This window comes from Microcebus murinus, chromosome 11 (assembly GCF_040939455.1).
Source record: "Microcebus murinus isolate Inina chromosome 11, M.murinus_Inina_mat1.0, whole genome shotgun sequence".
NCBI lineage: Eukaryota > Metazoa > Chordata > Mammalia > Primates > Cheirogaleidae > Microcebus > Microcebus murinus.
Genome location: NC_134114.1, coordinates 78023404 through 78044964, shown reverse-complemented (window position 1 = coordinate 78044964; position 21561 = coordinate 78023404).

The following is a 21561-nucleotide window of genomic DNA, read 5'->3' as shown; positions in this document are numbered from 1 at the left end:
CGCCATGGCACTCAATCTAGCCTGGGCAACAAAGCGAGACTCTGTCTCAAAAAAAAAAAAAAAAACAAAAGAACTTAAAACATCTCTGTGAGGCAAAGTTTGTATACAAATATTAAGTACTTTCTTATGTAGTAATTTAGATTAAATGAGAAAAAAAAACCTTCTAGAAATAGTGGACATGATTTAAAAAATACATGTTTAACTAGATCAAGCAATTTAAGCTTTCTCTAATTTTTTTTCTTCTTGATTTTTTTTTGTTGTTGCTAGCTCATATAAAGCTATTCTGATAGATTCAGGCAATGAGAAAAAAAGGAAGATGTTAATTGATGTGGCCAATAGAATCTCCCCATTATGGAAATAATTTTTGCATTCAAGAATCAATATCAAAAATGTTCTTGTGAAAACCCTGTTTTAGCTGTCAGAAAAGATGGTTTTTCTCCATTTAGTATTCTGTTCATATTTTTTTCCCAATGCTTTTCCAGCTGAAAGCTTGATAGTCTAATATAAAATTGCTTGTCATATATAATCTGAGCATATATACTACAGACTGATTCTGTAGAAAAGCATTCTGAAAACATAGATATTATTTAAATGAATATAAGGATACTGTAAGAAATTATGTCTTTTCATTGGACACTTAAATATCATGTATTTTGAAGTTCAGAGTTCGTATCTGTGAGAGGATCAGTACTTTCTTTTGATTTTAATAACATTGAAATAATAGTTATAAAATGTAAGCATCCAGGCCCATTAACACTGAGCTATGAAAGAATTTTTTCACAAATGAATTTCAGTGTAATCATATGAGACACAATAAGCAGAATAATGTCATTTGAGAATCTTTGTTACTTTAACAAAAATTTGCATCTCTTAGCATTTGGCATCAGACGTGGGCAGAAGGAAGTGTCTTCGTATGTGCTTTCCCCTGACTATTTTAATGTATATAACATTAATAAGCACAATAAAATGTGTTATACTTTCAAAGAGAACTTAAAGACAGAATAATATAATCAATGTAATAGAATTAATTTAAGTGGACTAATTTGTTTTATCACCACCTAACAAACACTGTCTAGATTATCTGATCAATTTAATTTGGTTCATTATATTTTCCCCTACAATAAGCCTGCAATTTTTTTCCTTTCCCAAGACCTGTCTTTGTTTCTCATTAGAACGTGAAACTGGGTGAAATATTGAATCCATGCCTACTTGCTTACCAGGGCCTACCATATACACCATGAACGAAGTAGAGGCTCAATAATTGCAAAAAAGATGAATAGCCTCTATATCATTCGAAGCAGAGGAATAGATTAAAAAAATAAACAAAAACACCTGGTGAGAAAACTCTTTAACTTTGCAGAGGAGACAAGAGAAGACACACTTGCAAGCAAAGAGGCCAAGGATCAAGTAACGTGATTTTTTATCAGGGAAGAAATGGCATTAGGCTACTCTGCCACTTAAGCCAACACTTGAAAGTTTCTAGTAGCCTCCTTAGTGCAAGTTCCATGCAGAGCAGATTATTCACTCATTCTTTCATTCAGTAACTCTTTGTTAACCATCGACCATTAGTCAGATGTGGTTCTAGTTGTAAGGTTACAACTGCTCATTATGGTTGTTACAAACATAGGTTGATCAAATATTCAATGCACAAGCCACTAAATACTACAAATATAGTTATGAGCAACCCATGTGCCTTCCAAAAAGCTTGCTGTATCAATGTTGTTCTGGGTTGCATTGCTCATTTGGCCTGGACCCTCCCAGTTCTATCAAAGAGATATGAAAACTATACCTTGAGGGTTGGAGGCTTCATCTTGATTAGTTCTCTATTCTCAAGCCAAGGCTTAGCACACAAAAGGAGCTCACTAAATGTGACTTTATAAGCAATGAATTTTACTAGCCCAGCTCAGTTTACCAGTTCTCTAAGTGACCACAAAGAAATCACATTTCTTCTTAAGTTTCTTTAATAGGTGGGATAGAAATCTACTTTATAGTGCTTTTTTTTTGAAAAATAAAAACTAGATTATGAAAATGATGTAATGTAATTCCTAGAGCACAATAAGTACACAGAAATTATCCTCTATTATTTTATGGGCAATAAGTTTATTAATACTTTAATAATTATTAAAAGTTCCTATATCAAAGAGCTATTTTAAAGATAAAATTAAGTTGTGAATGTGATTTTTTTTAAATCTCCAAATAGCATCTGATTATTCTGAGGCAGGTAATTCATGAATCACACTTTGAAAACCCTGGCTTTGAGACATTTTGGAACTCTCAAGGATACCACTCAATTGAATTCTTCCCATGGAATCTAAAATACCACTGGGTAGTAAGTGAGGCAATTGAATGGGCTCATTAATTCTGTCAGATGACTAGGGAACCATGTGGTGCTTGCCGTCTATGACTGACACAGCAGTAAATACAACCCACTATGATGATGGCTTCACAGTAGTTTCCCAGTTAGTACATACTGTTGAATTTCAACTTTTACAGAAAAGAAGATTTAATCTCGCATCTTATCAATATATTTTTGGAACTGCAAAGGAAAAAAAAAAAAAAGATGGCCAGAGATAGCAAATGGTATCTTTTTTCATTCTTAAAGACAGGAGAAATAATGTTGGCTACACATTATCTAGAAGTACTTTAGACCCTTTATGTAAAATTTTATTAAGATAGAGGCTGATTCACTTTTATATAGTATTTAATATGTATCAGGAGCACTCTAAATTGTTGAAACTATTATATTACTTAACTATTTATACAACATTATTTAGTATATAGAATCATCTATTAAATATATTATATAGAAGAGGAAATTATGAACAGGTAAATTTATAAATTGTCCAAGATCAAATACTTGGCTAGTATATAATAGATTAGATATCAAAAAAAGGGGTATCACTGACTTTCATATCTCAGATCTTCACTATGACCACGAACTGGCCGAAAGAAATAATGAAAACTTAAATATATGTTATTAAGACTGTTTATGAGTAATCACTGAGGGTTTTTTTTTTCTTTTTAAGAAACATAGTTCCTAAAAATCTTGAGATATATTAACCTGCAAAAGTGGATATATAGGCAACACACACATTCTTGAATTTGTGAATTGACTAATTTGTCAGATTTATCATTTTTTTCAGTGTATTTCAATCTTTTTTTGTCAAACTTTCTAACAAGATCAAATTCATGAAAACAACATGACAGTTCTGACAGGCATCTGTTTACTTTTCAGTTTGTTTCCTTGTTCTGATTCACTGATCTGAAGAATTCTGGATTTAAGTAGCAAAGGGGGCAAATGTGAACAGCACACTAAACTTGCCATCTTATTGGAACTCTTATCATTACATACTCTCCATGGCATTTTCAAGATGCAAGTGAAATTATGCCAGAATTACAGCCTTTTAAAGCTCATTATGAGGGAGAATGGTTGTTATTGCCTGTTGAATATACCCAAGGGTAGATGAGCAACTGATGTTATCTTCAGTGCACAATATTACCTCATTCATTAGGTCAATGAAATTACTTAGAGAAAAAACAAAAATAGCTGATGGAGAAGAGAGAGCAATATAGATGATCAAAAATTATGTATAAATAAAAGTACTGACTTTTATCAATGTACAAGCTTCTGACAAGTAAATTCATCTTTTCTACCATTACTATATTACATATTCCCAGCAGAGTGATACACTTTGATTAAAAGAATAGTAGTAACAGGATTTGAATATTAAGTGTGTTTTCATCAACTCTTAAGGGGAAAATTAATATCAATATAAATTGGTATCATAGAATCATATACAAAGAACATGGGTGGGATGTCCTGGAATTTGGGACTCTTGACTACCTTCTGCATTTTTTGTAACTGTGCTCCACATTCTAAAAGCTGATGCTTAGAAAGAATAAAGACTCAGTTATTTTTACTCTACTATATTATAGAATTTAAAAGCTGGATAAGTCTTTGGAAATTCCTTTTCTATTGCTGTTCTGTGTACATATCATGAAACTAAGGTCTTGGGAGGTAAAATGATTTGCTTAAATTAATTGAGGCAATATTCTTAAAATTCAAGTATTCTAGTTCCTATGCTAGCATTTTCCAAAGGGAGGCCTATTGAAATTTTTTTATGGCAGATTTTCTAAGAAGAAAGAGTTCTAAGGAAATACATAGATGAGGAAGTTTCTCCATTCATGGCTCTCATTTGAAGTTGCTATGCACTGTATCTATTTATAGATTATTTTAATAAGTAAAATGTTCCCACAAAATAAATATCAAAAAAATATAAAAACACATAACAGTAAAAATATCCCTTTGAACCTAAACTTCATCTGCTCTGTTGTCTACTTTCCTGTCCATGTTCAACCCCAGATACTATTATTGCTAGTTTCTTAGGTATTCCAGAGTGCCTTTATATAAAATTCATTTTAACACTTTTATAAAAATAGTGGCACATGATATACATTTTCATATTTTTCACTAAACAATAACTTTTAAGCCATAACTATAACTTTTTCTTTTTTCACTATGTCTAATAGATTGTTCCCTATTAGTACACAGAAAGCTTCCTCATCCTTTTATACAGCTATATTACTTTCTCTAGCATGCATGTACTGAGTGAGTATTTACGTTATCTCCAACATTTAGCTAATATATACAATGGATCATAAAATCCTTTGTACATTCCATCATTTGGTACATGCATTGGTATGTCTAGAATAAATTTCTAGAAGCAGAATGTCTGGGTTAAATGTATATGCATTTGTGATTTTGTTATCTATAGAAGTTGTACTTAAAAGAGTTATCTGTTTCTCCACAGGTACAGAATTGACATATATTAGGTTTTTCTTTTACACAGAAACATTTAAACTGTTTTAATATGCCTTTCTCTTATTAGAATTGAAATTAACTAACTTTTAATATGTTTAAGAGCCATTTTTCTTTCCTTTTCTGTGAACTTTAGTCAAACTTGACACATTTTCCATTGAATTATTAGTCATTTCATTATAAGTTTGTAGGAGTTCTTTTATATTACAGACAATAGAGAATAGGACTTTATATTTGACAGGAATTGGGAATATTTTCTCCCATTTGTCATTATGTTTTTTTTTTTTGAGACAGAGTCTCAGTCTGTTGCCCGGGCTAGAGTGCTGTGACATCAGCCTAGCTCACAGCAACTTCAAACTCCTGCGCTCAAGCAATCTTTCTTCCTCAGTCTCCAGAGTAGCTCGAACTACAGACATGCGCCACCATGCCCAGCTAATTTTTCTATTTTTGGTAGATATGGGGTCTTGCTCTTGCTCAGGCTTGTCTTGAACTCCTGATCTCAAGCAATCTGCCAGCCTCACCCTCCCAGACTGCTAGGATTACAGGCATGAACCACCATGCCTGGCCTGTCATTATGTTTTGAATGCAGCCAAACCTTTCTGCTAACGATAATCTGCATTTGCAGCCACTCCCCAGCACTATCATCACCGCCTCAGCTCCACCTCAGATCATCAGGCATTAGATTCTCATAAGGAGTGTGCAACCTACATCTCTGGCATGCAGTATACAGGAGAGTTGACACTCCTATGAGAATCTAATCTAACACTGCCACTGATCTCACAGGAGGTGGAGCTCAGGTGGTGATGTGAGAGATGTGGAGTGGCTGCTAATACAGATGAAGCTTCACTTGCTTGCATACCACTCACCTCCTGCTGTGCAGCTAGTTCCTAACAGGCCCCGGAAAGGTACCAGGGACTGCGGCTTTACAGAACCAACAGGAAGTGGGGGTGTTTTAACCAGCAGGTGGGAGGTAAGTTAGAGAGAGTGGTGCTTGTGAGCTGAATGCTTTATTGGGGCCCAGGGCATTACCTAAGTAGTTTTCCCTCAGGGAGTTCTGATTGGTGGGTTTGGAGCCAGTAGGCATGAGCTCTGTGGAGTTACACGGTGACTTAGAAGTGGTCACTGAGGCCTACCTGTTCTGTGCACACGGGGTATGGGGTCAGTGGGGCAAGTCTAGTAGGCTGCATGTAGCTGTCTCCTAGGGAAGTGGTCACAAGGAGGTGGTTGTATAAGAGAGATATTTGGATAGACCATATTCAGGAACTGGGAGAAGGCAGAGAACTGGAAACTGTCATGGGTGACTAAGCCTGGCTTCTCGTATGAGAAATTAGACCTATATTCAAAATAGACCTCTACTCAAAATAGATTCAAAATAGATGCCAAAGCAACATAAAATTAAAACTATTCGTTGCATCTCTCCTTTTCCCTGACCCCCCACTCCCATCAATTTCTCCAGCATGTCTGGGTCAGATAGGGAAGTCTCAGGATCAGCAAGGAAAGAAAGTGCTTCCTTTGGCTGCTTATTCTTTGTGGATCTCCAATCAATCTCCCTTGCTGTATCTGCCAGTGCTAACCTGCTGTTTTAGGCTTGGCCCCCATTCCATCTGAGAGAGAGAGAAATGGGCCTACCTGGAATGCCTTCTGTTCTTAGTTGGATGTTGGGAAACTCAGAATCCGGGTCATCTTTCTCTCTAATCCTGGGATCCCAAATCAGTTTGCTTTCTTCCTACAACCTTTCAGAGGTCTTTTGCTGCCTCTTCCGCTATGTTTTTAGTTGTACTTAGCAGTGAGGATCAGAGAAAAATGTGTCTGTGTCATCTTGTCCTGAAACTGAGGTTTCGATAAATGTTAAGCTACACAGTAAGGTTTGTGTTTTCCTTCCATACATGTTCTTGAGAGTCCTCTCTTGGAATGTAATCTCATAGAGTGCTAAAAATAAACTTCAAAAGGGTATTTGATATTATAGTGATATTGACATTTTTTGCCTGTAGAAAACTGTATTATAGGAAATTCTAGAAAATTCAAGGTTTTAGCTTTGTAAGGTAAGTAGAGGTAAGTGTGGAACAGCCTTTCTAATTAACCTCCATGGAACAGCTGTAGGGTTTTGTAACTCCTGTAAATTAAGGTATACCTATTTAGCCTGAACCTGATATAGTTTTCCTGATAATGGTATTGGTCCAAATACTTACATCATCGTAGTCAAGATATATACAGCCTATTTAGGTTGTTAATTATACGTACGTGATTTTTTATCTTTTAATTCATTGGAGTCATAAATTATTTCTTAACATTTAACCCAAGTGCCTAATCCCTTAATGAAAAGATAGTTCTCCTATCAGACATTTTTTTTTCAATCAAGAACAATAAAGTAGGTAGTGAATTAACTATAAAAAGTGTTAATTTTACCATGAACCCTGCTCATAGATCTAAATACTCAAAGAAAAACATTCGGTATAAAAATGGACAGAAGCTATGCTTTATTTCAAAATGTTTATCCTTGAGGCAGCTGAAAATGTTTTGGTATTGTGCAAATGAGCCAGGATTGTTTTTCTCATAGTCAGCGTTTCATCTTGTCATTTTTATCTACATCAAGCAGAAGGTGCTAGTATTGTTTTACATAACGTACCACAAAGTTTAAGATAAATGTACTAGTCAGAAAGGTGCAGAGGAGGCTGACATAGTTTCCAAAGGAAGAAACTATAAAGAGGCTGGCTTCCATGTGGAGTTACTGAAATAAAGAAAGATAATAGGCGTGATAATAAAAATATGCTGCAAACATATCAAGAAAATTTTAGTACTCTTCTTTGCACCTAAAACTAGAATATTATAATATTGGGTTTATGAAACAACACTATTTTAAAGGAATAAAAAAGTAACCTTGTAAAATGGTTCAAATCAATTTTGGCAAATTTTATTTTATTCTCTTCATAATTAAATAACTAAATGACAATACATTCTGTATTTTTCTTTTACTTCCCTATTTCTAGACAGCTTTAACCTAATATATTCCATCATCATGACTCATTCTGTTTATGTGCTCATCTTACAAGATCCCAGAAAAGAGTAAATGAATTAATATTTAATGATCATCTACTATATACCAGAGTCTGAACTTCTTACTTTATTTCTTCTTGCTATTATTATTCTTATTTTAAATATTATAACAATGAACCTCAAAAATCTTAAATGATTACTCACTGGCTTCACAACTAGAAGTGGAGAAATTCACATTTAGAAAAACTAGTTCTGTCTAGTTCTCAAACAATGCTTTTTCCATTAAACCATGCTATTTTCCATAATATGGACCCAAAATCACATCATTAACTAATTTCTTGGCCTTCAAAATTATTTCTTCCCCTACTAACTGTGAAGTAATAAAGAAGTATTATAGAATTCTCCTGTGTATCAGTGGTATGTATTAGTGATAGTCTGAGATTAGTACATAGTTGTTTGCCATTTAGTTATTCATTTAACAAACATTTATTAAACTCTTTATAAACCACAGTAATCATGTTGGAGATATAGTGATAAATATATTTTAATCCCATCTCAACAGATTTCATTATATACTGTCAGAGAGATTTATCAGCAAATAATGCTATTAGTCAAAGAGAGCTCTAATTAAGAATTGTTATCTGAGCATTCATAAAGAAAAAAATACTATTTTTGAGCATAATAGATATCATGGAGAAGGTAACATTTGGGTTAAGTTTTGAAAGATGAATGTGCGTAGAATATGGGGAAAGAATCATCCAGGCAGATAGGAAAATACAAGCAAAGACCCTGAAAATTAAATTACATGATGTATTCTAGACATAGTCAGTGGCTTTTTGCTCTTAGGGTCAGGGAAACAAGGGAGAAAGTAAAAGAAGAGAGACTGAAGAGGTAAGTCATGGCCAGATTATAAAGATCATTGTGTGTCTGATGAACTGTAGTGACCTTAGAGAGAGTCTTTGAAGGATTTTAAGCAGAAGAATATCGTAATCATATAAGTAGCTCCCTAGTTTAACACATGGCTCTCATCCTAGTTGTTATGATGTTTATGTCATCACATTTCACTGTTTTTATACTGGCAATGAGTTAGAAAACGTTTTCCTCTACAAAATAAATTAGTGAGACTGTAAGACTATTCCTTTAAGTCTTTCTCACCCTGACACTCATATATGCTTTCTCATATAGGAGAAAAGACATTAGAATTAGCTAGATGTTGCACATGACTGGCAGTGTGTTTTATCAAAGTAATATTTATTATTCAGGATATTAGAAAATGTATCTTATATGTACATGATCAGAATGTTACTGTAGGAAAGAGTAAAATATAAAAACCACTCCAGTTGAATAGTGAAGGTGTGAAATAGTAAACCAGAGGGGAACAATGATTGGCATTAATAAATATGGTTTCTAGTCTCCTCTATGTTTATGTATACCCTAATTGTGAGGGCCTTCTTCCCCTCCAAGGCAGCAAGAGTAGCTATTTCTACAGGGCAGGGAAACAAAATTGTCAAGACTTTGGCTCTTGTCACTAGCATAGCAAGTATCATCTGACATTAGGGTCACAGAACTGCTTGGCATCACTTAGGCCCACGGACTGCGCAGTCTTCATCTGCAGATTTCCTTTGAATACCTTACATTTCCTGTATCCAGAAAATTTATAAATTCTCTTTCCCAAACCCTCAGCATAAGACTATCCTCTCTACAGTCAGTGGACAACCTTTCTGGCCCTCATACATCAGTCTGTTCCCTTGACTGACCACTGCAGGTAGAGTCTGTACCACCCACCATCTTGTCCCCATTACTGATAAAAAGGGGATGTTGGGCCCATATGAATGAATTAATGGTATGAAAGGTGTCAATTGGACGTGTCAAAGGTGATTCTAGGTAAAATAAATTCAAAATCATTTACTGAGCCCATACAAAGTGGAACACGTTTTACCATCTCTCACCTAGCACACTATACCTGGTGAAACTATATTTTACATATCTAGGAGGTCCTTTCTGGCTCTGAGCTTTAAATTCCACAAATCACTTTGTCTGTCATGGCCTGCATGTTTTCTAAAGTGGAGAGAATGGGCCATGGTGGTACTAGAAGAGGGATTTTCTTGTGTTTGAAAATATGTATATATTTCATCAGCATTTTTATAAGTAAATAGGTAGTTAGTTATTAACAGGTAAATCCTGGAGAGATACTACAAGGTCTATTGGATACATTACAGAAATCAATTTTTTTCTGATTGGCTAGCTATGGTACATTGATCTCTGGAAAGTTTCTCAAGAAAAATGTGGAAATTATTTACATTAGTTCTGTTTTAATGATGCTGCCTAAAGAAAGGCATTTGTTTTAGAGCAATGAGGTGGAATAAACTTTTAAAGGATAAGGCCTTTTTTACCTTGATAAGCAGGATTAAGTCAGAAATGGTTAGAGTTGGGAGGGATCACATCAGGCGTGTTGCCACTCAATGGAGTAGACATTGGGGGAGAGAGTGAGAAAATGGTTAGGGGCATGAACCAAGATACCAGATTGCAAGAGTAACTGGATTTTATTCCAAACTAATTATCTGTGTAGCACTGAATAGGTGACTTAATTGCTCTGTACCTCAATTTCTTTTCCTTAAAACGGCATCAATGATAACAGTCTCTAACCATTGAAGTAGCTTTAGGGTTGTCAGGTAAAGTAAAGGATTATCAAGTTACATTTGAATTTCAAGTAAACAACAAGTACTTTTTTTAGTGTGAATATGCCCCAAACCACGTGGGACAGACTTGGAAAAAAAATGTTGTTTATCTGAAAATCAAATGTTACTGTGGCATCCGTTACTTTTATTTGCTAAACCTGGCAACCTATAAGGATTAAGTGATGCAATGCATACAAAGTCTTTCAGGGTAAGCATAGAGATGCAGACTTGGTGAGTTCAGTTAACGCTGCGTGTTTTATTTATCCAGTTATCTACCTGTTAAGATCAGGAATCAGTTATAATCTAGACTTATTACTTTCATAAATCCACACTGCTGTTTTGCTTATTTTTATAAATTATCTTTGACTTCAATTAAAATAGAGGACAAATTTCTATACACACAGTCAGTATCTTTTCTTCACTAGTTATCTGTATGAACCCAGAAAAAGCAGGCACATTTTGATGGCAGACAGAGGTGAACAGATGAAAGTGAGGTATACCCACACACCCACAAAAATCAAGAGAATTTCAAGTCCTAAGAATGACTGTTGGGTTATCTGCTTTTCTCAGGTTATTGCCTACGATTATTCATTCCATAGTCATTACTCCCTGTTTATTAGTGTGGGTAAACAAAACTTGATTACACATAATGGCCCCCAGAAGCATTTATACCCTATTTTCTCATTTGAGAAGATCATCCTTGTTCAAATGCTTCAATCTTTCTAGCATTATTACATCTAGTAGACTAATTGTATGGAAGTGGCATTGTGCTATAATAATATAATATTTATTTTTCTCCCTAATAGGGCAATTCAGGAGGCAATCCGAGGTATTCAAAAATTGTAGCTGTGTATAACATACATTAAAATACCAGGATTAGAGATATATGTATACACACACACATTTAAATATATATATATATATATATATATATATATATATATTATTGGGAAGAGAAGAATTCAAGAAGAGAATGGATGGTAAAGGGGGATAAGGAGAGAAAGGGAGAAGTGTGCAGTTCTCCACTGTCCTAATGGCCATGACAAAATAGCCTTGGGCCAGTTAATAGAAAGGGGACTGACACTGCCAGGAAAACACTGTTGTGCTTGCTTTTGTTGTGCCAAGAATCGAAGTTCTGGGAAATCTCATGTCTGCGATTTTCCTGGCCAGCGTGTTAATGCCATGAACTCACATGTTATGCTACACATACTGGGGAGGGGTTGCAGGAGGCAGGGGATGCTGAGCTTGCCATGCTGTTTATTCGACCTGGGTGTCCAAGTGACCCTGAGTGCTCTGAATTAGAAACCAAAGTGCTAATTTTAGCTCCGTGGCTGGAGTACAATAAGTGGTCAATGTATATTAGGTCTTTTCCCTTTTCTTTTCTTTTACCTTATGGAGAGGAAATTCATGGAAAACTTTATCCTATTAAATTAAAAATGTATAATATTTAATCTAGTATGTGTCCTATTCTGGACAATTGGTTGTGTTTTTGTAGATGTTATTTCTCATTACCACAAAATCCTTCTAAACAGGTATTGTTTCTCCTATTTTCAGATGAGAAAATCAAGAATGGGCAACATCACCAATCAGGCCAAGACCTCTCAGTAAAGAATGGGAAAAGCCAGATTCAAATGTAGGACTCTACAGTCCACTCTTTTCCACTCTACCACATGTACTATCTTTATTTTGGCAATGTCTTTAACAATTGTAAAAATAAATAAATTGATACATAGTTCAGAGAAAGAAAAGATTTTTGCGATCTACTAAAAGGCAAAACCACTACTCGCACCCTGAATGTTTGATTTCATAACCTATGAATTTTTTTCATTGCATGTTATAATATTTCCCATGATGTTGAATGTCCACCACTTGGCCTGGCTTCATAGAAGGCCAACGATGAAGATAAAATAATGGGCTAAATGGCCATCGTGATACTTTATCATATACCATTAAGTAACCAAGTTACATGTTAGTAAGCAATGATATATGCATCAGAAATTTCATCCATATTCATATTGTCGTATTGACATTTTATGAATTTCTAATTAAAATCTACCTAAGAATAACAGAATATGAAGGAAAAAAACAAGTGTTTTTATTGGAACACCTATTTGAAAAAGTCCTGGAATTTACTTGTAATAATTAAAATAACAGTGTTTTGCCCTTTTAACAGATTTAAGAATTATAAAGAAATTAGTAATTTTCCTATAATATAAAATATGTGGGTGATTATTTTAGCAACACTGATAATATGAATTAATTTAAATTCATCAACTTAAAATCTCTACATTAATCCTATTATTTATACAATGAATACATGATTTTAATAATAATCCAAAATGTTTAAAGGGTAAAGCCATCAAATAAATTTATATGTAAGTATAGACAAATATGGAACTATTTCTGGAGACACTACTGATGTACGTTTTGTCTGAATTGAAAAATTATGCTAAGTGAGAAATTTTAATGATTTTTTTTCCATAAAATTGACTAGTGTATTCTCCTTTCACAATGGACTAAATATCATGGCACAGGTACAATCTTATCACACTCAACTATAAACTTCACAAAACAACAAGAAAAGGATTTGCATTATATAAGGAGAAACTAATATGATTTGATTAATTTGCTTATATAAATGTCTCATATAAAAGGAGGAAAAACCCTAAAATCTTCCTTCTTGCTTTTATAGTGGAATTTGTTTTCAAGACTGTGACATTGTCTCATCAATGACTGATAAAAGTGATCCTATCCTGGTTCTTAAAATATTTTATTGAGTGAAACTTTCTGTAAACACCAGACATTTTGGTATTTCAAGGGGGCTTTGCCATTCCCTGTCATACCAAAATAAATAAATAAATAAGCACACCATTTATTTCCTACACCTGGTTCTATTATCACTGCCACAGCTACCTTATTTCCTCAGGTTTAAGAGTGTGACTGCCTCACTATCTGACTGTCCCTTTGCAGGAAAATTCTTCCACCAAAGGATGCATTAGTGGAAAAAAGCAAATTACAGCAAATCTTCCAAGGGAGTTGTTTTTATTGCTTCAAAACTAGAGCAGTTAATTCATGGAGAAAATATTAAGACAAAGATGTCATAACTATGGTCCCAAATCAATAGTCCCTATAGTGAAGGCAACAGTCATGAAACATCTCTCTCTCTCTTTCTCTCTCTCTCTCTCTCTTACATAGACACACACACACACACACACACACACACACAGAGTAATGAACTTCCATTTAAAGAAGAACAGATCAATCTTATTATTGTCATGAGATTTCTGTCCACTACACAGAATAAAGCACATAGGCCTTTAGATGGCTGTGCACATCCAATTGAGCTGGTGTATGAGGTAGGAGAGTACTTCATTAAGGGCAACTTATACCATTCTATCCACCATGTACTTTCCTGATTCATTTATCCCTGTAATGTTAAGTAATTTTGACTCTAAGTGAATTCTAGGAAATGATTCAGAGGATGGCACAAAACGTTTTTGTCTTTCATTTCTTTGTCAGTATTATATTTGTTGCATGTCAAACATAAAAACATTAGGCAAAGGCTAAAAACCTAGCTGGCTGTGAATAGTTCCACTCTCTCACTATAGAGGTATTGAAATTGTCTGATACTTTCCCTTCTCTTCTCTTTTTATTATCTAAATCTTTGGTATTTTAGGGAAAAAAAATTCTTCAAAAATAAATTGCCTAAAGAAGCTAGAAGCATGGAACAACTTAACCTCTAAAGTAATCTTTATATATGTATATGATTCCATCTTCTTTCTTCCAAGAACTAAACAATATATTAAGACTATTTCCTTCCATTTAGCAATTTAATGATAAAATGAGATACCAGATATTTTTATTAAACGTTTTTAACTTCTATTCTCCTTTGCTTGTCAAAATCTAATGAAGTATGCATGCAAAATAAGTCTTATGAGGTCTGTGTAAATTGATTTTATGAATTAAACTTAGCCCAGTGGTGTCCTCATCTGTGGAGAAAGCACTTCTATCTTCTGAGCTCAAGTTCTAACTTAAACATCCTTTCATGACTCTAAGAAATTGTCAAGGATTAGTGGACACCTAGACCTCCTGTCACCACAAGCGTCTGCTCACCACCATAGACACTTAAAAGATCTCATCTCTTCACCCTTTTCCTTTATAAGGTGCTTCTGTGCCCTGTTGCCATAGAAATAGAAAAAGGGTAGGTGCCAACAACGCTGTTTCTATAGAGACAAGAAGCATTGAATAGACTCCCTGGCTTTGTCTTTGGTCTTATGTGCATTTTTAGAGAGCCAAATGATATGCCTTCTAGTGAGTGTTCTTTTTACAAAACTTTATAGCATGTTTTTGTCTATTTTACCTTTTATGTGTTTAATTCTAAAAGTGTTGATATTTTTTATTTTGGTTTGTTTGTTGTTTTTATTAGAGGTCACCTGTCAAATTCAATGCTCTTCAGTGTGTTTTACACTAACTTCAAAAAGGATTGATTCTTGAAAGTATAAAAAAACTAAAAAACACGTTGAACTTATAATAAAATATGAATGAATGATAGCAGTTTCCTTATCTGGTAAAATCCTTTTATTCAGGTACCACTTGTAGCTACTTGCTGCCCTATAACTTGCCAAGATAAGCTAATTGAAGACTCTGGTTGGTGTGACTGGGTTTAGACACCTCAAGTTTAAAGCACAAAGTGATCTATATTCAAAGGGAAAACTTCAGGCTAAAGACATATCCATTAATAAGAAGGAAGGAAGAAGATTACCAGATATGTATGAACACAGTTTATGCTCAAGGTTCTATATACTACAGTCTCTCTGTCTAGATAAACACACACACGCACACACATAGATAAACACACAGTCAGGCATTGCTTAAAATAGGAATACATTCTGCAAAAAGTGTTGTTTGCTTATGTGATTGTTGTAACATTATAGAATGTTCACACTTATACAAACCTAGATGGTATAGCCTACTATACACCTAGGCTATGGCCTATTGCTCTTAGGCTTCAAACCTGTACAGCATGGTAGTATATTGAATACTGGAGGCAATTGTAAGAAAATGCTAAGTATTTAGGTATCTAAACATAAACATAGAAAAGTTATAGTAAAAATAAAAAAGATAAAAAAAATGGTACACCTGTATAGGTTGCTTTCCAAGAATCAAGCTTACAGGACTAGAAGTTGCTCTGGGTGAGCCAGTGGTGAGTGAATGTGAATGCCTAGGACATTTCTATATGCTACTGTAAACATTATAAAACATTATAAACACTGTATATTTAGGCTATGCTACACTACACTGTAATTTTTATATAAAATGTTTTTTCTTCAATAATAAATTAATCTTAGCTTACTGTAACGTTTTAAATTTATAAACTTATTTTTTTAACTTTTTGATTCTATTATAACAGCTTAAAATACAACACATTGTACAACTAACTGAACAATATTTTCTTTCTTTACACCCTTGTTCTATAAGCTTTTTGTGTTTTTAAATTTTATTTATTTTTTTACTTTTAAAATTCTTTTGTTAAAAACTAAGACACAAGCATATACATTAGGTTGGCCCGACACAGTCAGAATTATCATACCACTGTCTTCCACCTCTACATCTTGTCCTAGTGGAAAGTCTTCGAGAACGATAACACACATGGAGCTACCATCTCCTATGACAACAGTATCTTCATGTAGAATATGTCCTGAAGGACCTGCCTGAGGCTGTTTTACAGTTAACTTTTTTTTGTTTAAGAAGTAGAAGGAATACACTCTGAAATAATGATAAAAAGTATAGTATAATAAATACAAGGCGACGGGAATTTTCAACTCCATTATAATCTTATGGGACCACCATCATATATGGGGACCATTGCTGACCAAAGCATCCTTATGTGGTGCATGACTGTATAGATATAGATGTGTGTGTGTGTAGATATATATATTAAAACTTCAAAATAATCCTGTGGAGAGGCATTCTTGACCCATGTATAGATAATTAAGATTCAAAGTGATCAAATACATATCCAACCAACACACAGCTATTGAGTGATAGTACTAGGAACTTTTTATTCATTTATTAATTATTTCGTATTTTTTGAGCATTTTTTATGTACCACTCTTCTGCACACTTGTAGTACACCAATGACCAAAACAAAAATCTTACTGCCCTCATAGTGTATAAATTCTAGTAGGGGGACACAGATTAAGCAATAAACCTAATAAATCAGTTACAAAGTATATTGCAAAGAGATAAGTACTCCAGCAAACAAAAGAAGGGCAGAGTAAAAGGGGCCTGGATCCAAGGTTGTAGGAAAACAGGGACAGAATTAAATAAAGAAGGTAAGGCAGTAGTTATTGAGAAGGGGAGACCTCAGCCCACTTGAAGAATATCTGACTGGTGTCAAAGCCCATGTGCTTTCTTTCATGACAGCTACTTCCTAATAAGCACTGGTTTGTTCCTCATCAAAGGCTGGTATTCTTAACCTAAGGTGAAATTGATAATGAAAGATAATGAAAAAAATATTTGGTAGTAGATTGGTGGATTCTGTGTAATTAAATGCTGAAAAACTATTGTGGGGAGAAAACTTATCCTTAAACTTTATAGAAACATAGCAAAATTATCTAACTTTTCAAACCCTGCTATCAAAAATTTAGTGTGATAACATAGTCTTGGAACATTATAATTTCTCCTTGGGAATTTCAGAAAAAAATCTAGTTTTCTTCAAGGAACTATGTGTGACAAGGCCCCTAGAAACTCATTACTTTTACCTTCCCATTGAGTCTTAGTTTGTGTGTGTGTGTGTGTGTGTGCAGCATGAGTGATGGCCAATTTCACTTCCATCTCAGTATCTTTCTCCATTTTCCCCAAACTCTCCAGGCTATGTGTTTTTCTGTATTACAATAGCACTGTGTGTATTTTATTTTTTCTTGACACTAAATACACTATGATTGACAGTGTGAATATTTTTCTGTGTGTTTCACCAGATTGTAAGCTACTTAAAGTCTGGGTCCATAACCAATTCCCGTATAGTAAGTGCTTAGTAACATTTATTAAGAAATAAAAATGTATGAGAATTTATCGAAAAAGTATCACTTGACCTAGATTTTGATACTATTCACATCAGTTCCTTTTTCATGACATTCCCAGCTTCATTTAGACATCCTTTTCATGTTTAGACAATCTGAGAAACAAGCTTTCATTATAACTTCCCTAGTGTTACAACTTTATGACTTACATGTGTGCAATTGCACCAGATTGATTTGTCGAGATCCGTTGAAGAAAATAGCACCTTAACAAAGGTTCAGGTATAATAACATTAATGGCAAAATCATTTCTGTTTCCTTCAAAATATTTTGTTTACAAAAACTAAGTATTCAGATTTTTGAGTCACATGTTCAAAAGTAGTAAACAAATTTTTATAATATCCAATTATAGAAGTGCTATTTCTTTTTTAGCTCCCATAGGTCTTAAACATACATATTAAGTATTATATTATAGAGAAATAAATTGTCTTAATTAATTAAGCACAATGTCCATTTTCAGCTTATGCTCATCATAGACTTTAGCTAATTGTTCCTTTTAATTTATTACATTACCACCAGCAGTCATTTAATCTGTGGTTGGAACTTGTGTAGTTGGCTGAGTAATTAAAAAAACAAAAACCAATTAAAATAGATCATTTTAAAAATTACACAGTAATAATATATTAAGTTAAAAATATGAAATTAAATTTAGTACCTTCCTTTTTAGTAAGTAATGACATAAGAAAAGAGGCTTACTAAATAGTACCTGCTGGCGGCCAGAATTCCATGCAGAACTGATACCTGCCAATATGTTTTTTGATGGAAGAGGGATATTTCTACCACATGTTCAATAAAGCAGAGAACAGAGAAGAAAGATTCTATTATATTAGTAATGACTGGGGAATTTTGAACTTGAAACTCTATAATTATGGCATAAAAACTCCAATGTGCTATCATCAAAGAGTATGCTTACTGCTACAGCACATCAAGTTAGATGACAGTTAGGATTTTGCCCAATGGATGATCCATTTTTGGCTCAGATTTCTTCTTAATTGTACTTTACCAACAATTTTCGTTGTAATCACAGGGAGAAAAGGGCAAGTAGGGGACTAAAAAATAGTTGTCCAGTACTTTAAAACACTTTTACAGATAGCAAAATTCCACAGCAGATATTATTAACTATACTTGAGACAAAGAATCTGTATAATCCCTAGGAAATTAAAAATAGAAATACAAAATATAAACATTGTTTTTTTTACTTGAGGTGTGAACTTTTCACAACTATGTAATTATTCTCCTCAAAACAAAAAGTCAACTCTAGATAAAATATAGCAGACCCAAAACAGCATGAAACACAGAAACTGGTAAGCTAAACCTAGAACAAGAGAAGAAGAATTTTGACAGAACAAGAACACAAACATTTTTCTTAAAAACAATCAACTTGCTACAACTTTCACTCTTCTCAGGGAATAGGAAGGTTAGCAAAGTAACAATGTATAGTTAACTGTGGGACCATATAACACCATAGTTGTAGTTCCTAACACATATATTTATGTTTACTGGCATGTAAATTTTATATAATTCTCATTATATAAAATGTGCTTGGTTATTTTCAATCAATCCACTTGTAAAAAAGCCTTGACCTGAAGAAGCTTCCAGTGATCACAAATGAGGTTCCCATCAGAACCCCAACATCCTGGGTGATGACCAGAGGAACTTATAAACAGGAGTGGGGCAAATTGAAAAATAAACATTCCACAAAGTTTATCAAAATATAGATGGGAGACATATGTTCTTTAGTCATTTTTGCCTATTATAAGAAGAAACTTCATGTTGAGTCAAGCTTCACCCCTAAATAAAGCTTAGTTTTATCTTCTGTAAAATGCATAGAATGATAAAAACTTAAACATATGATTGAGGGTCCTGTCCAGTTTAATACTTGCTCTGGAAAAAAGTGTCCTCATTTGGAACATAAATTATATGATAACTCTATGAAAAACACACACAAAAAAACCTTCCAAATGGCTTTAGTTTAGAAATTTCTTTTTTTCATAAAAATGAAAAATATATTGCTTGATTTTCCTTATTCTATATTGAAATTCTGTCAAGATCCAAACATAAAGATCATTCTTTTATTTATATGTTTAACTAAGTGATTAAATGTTTAATAGGACCTAATATATGTACAACGTAAAATATGACATCACCAATCCACAACAAGCTTGCAGACTAGTAGGTAGTTAGCCATCTGTCACTGTCATTTATTTGGCAAACAAGGCTTTCAAAACTACTAAAAGAAGCAACAGTTTTTATATATCTGGTAAGTTCCATTTAAACTGTACTATAACACTTTTGACTATACTCACAATGGCAATAATAGATAGAGTTATATAGCACTTGTCTTGAGGATAAATTACTTCAATTATTTCATTCTGAGAAACAATGAGAGTCAGTCTGATGATATTAGGGCAGTTACCAAAAACATTTTTTTCATTCTTCAGACTATTTCACTGATCAGAGAGGCCTTCTCACAACACAGTTTTACATAATAGAGTCCTGAAGACTTGCCGTTTTTCTTTTTTTAGAAGAGCTGGTCATTTTTGTACTTTATGAGAGAGATGTATCTCCAATAACGTGAGATAGCATTTCTCCCAAAAGGAAACTGCATGTGTGTAGAGGGCATTTTTTAATAATAATATTTTGAGTAGGGATAATAATAATATTTTGAGTAGGAATAGCGTTCCCTAACTTGTCTTAAACCTGTTAGGTAGATGGCGAGGGATTCCAGGTTTCCTAGGGACAAGAGCGGGTGCTGCTGAGATTCACCCCCTGCCTCATGGGCTTTCGGAGAGGCTCATGGGAGATTTGCATGTCCAGTAAGACTCAGGTTATGCAGCGTCCAACTGTCCAAAGTGGTTCCCTGGTGATCTCCGAACCACCGGGGGGTCCCAATCCAGGCTTATAAAGCAAGATGCAGACCATAACCAAGTCCCTCTTTTGCACCCTTCCTTTTGCTCTCCCTTTGCTACAACAGTGGCCCCAGTCGTCATTTGTGGTGTATGTATCATGCTCTGTAAACCTGTATCTTGCTTTTTGTCCTGTAGTCCTACTGTAATTCTATCTTGCTCCCCCTAAGTAAATTTCACCTCATTTTCATGCTTGCCTTACTTCGGTGTGTCTGGTCATTCTTTAACCATGAGCATGAAACCAGACATACCTAACACATGTTTATGGAGATTCTTATCTAAAATATCTCCTACAGTAATGCTAAACATCAATGGGACCACAATAAATGTATTTCTGTGTTTATTTCCAAGAAAAAACCCCCACAAGATCAGGCCTTAAAAAATAGAAGATGAGCAATAGAGTTTTCCACAGCTTCTGTAGGCCCGGCCTAGAAAGCTATAGTGAACTTACCGAAGCACTATAATATGCCAAAATGAATTTTGTGGAGTCTTTACATTTGTAGTGTAATCTAAGCAATGTAAACATTCCTTCATTTTGATATGCACTCCTGTGACAAGCGTAACTGCCATTTTCAGATCTCCATTGTTTGCAGAGATGAATAGATACTTAAAAGTAAATACAAATGAACAAACACATGATTTGACCAGAAAGATTCTTTAGTTAAGATTGTCTATGTAATTTAAATTAATCATTTTAATTAAGTTTAGGGAAAGGTCAATTTTTATTTTCTCTTCACTGACCAAGTTGGTATTAATGTTCCCCTCAGCTTGACTAAATTGTAGACTGTCTTCTCCAAACTCCAGTACCCTCACTTCCCTTTTCTTAAATCATGTACTTTAGAAAAATTTACTTGTAATTGTAAATTCTTTCTCTGATCCTTTGAGGTACAAATCTTTTTTAAAAGCTTCTTGCCAGTTTTCATTGGATCAAGCCAATTAGCCAGCAAAGGTGGCCTAGAACTCCTCATACCTAGCTTAAGCCCAGCCCCTGTTTTTAGAGGAGTTGAGCTCAGACTGACTTCTAGCCTTCTTCCTCTATTGCATTGTTCTTGAATAACGTCTTCTTTGTCTGTTGAACTTTACCA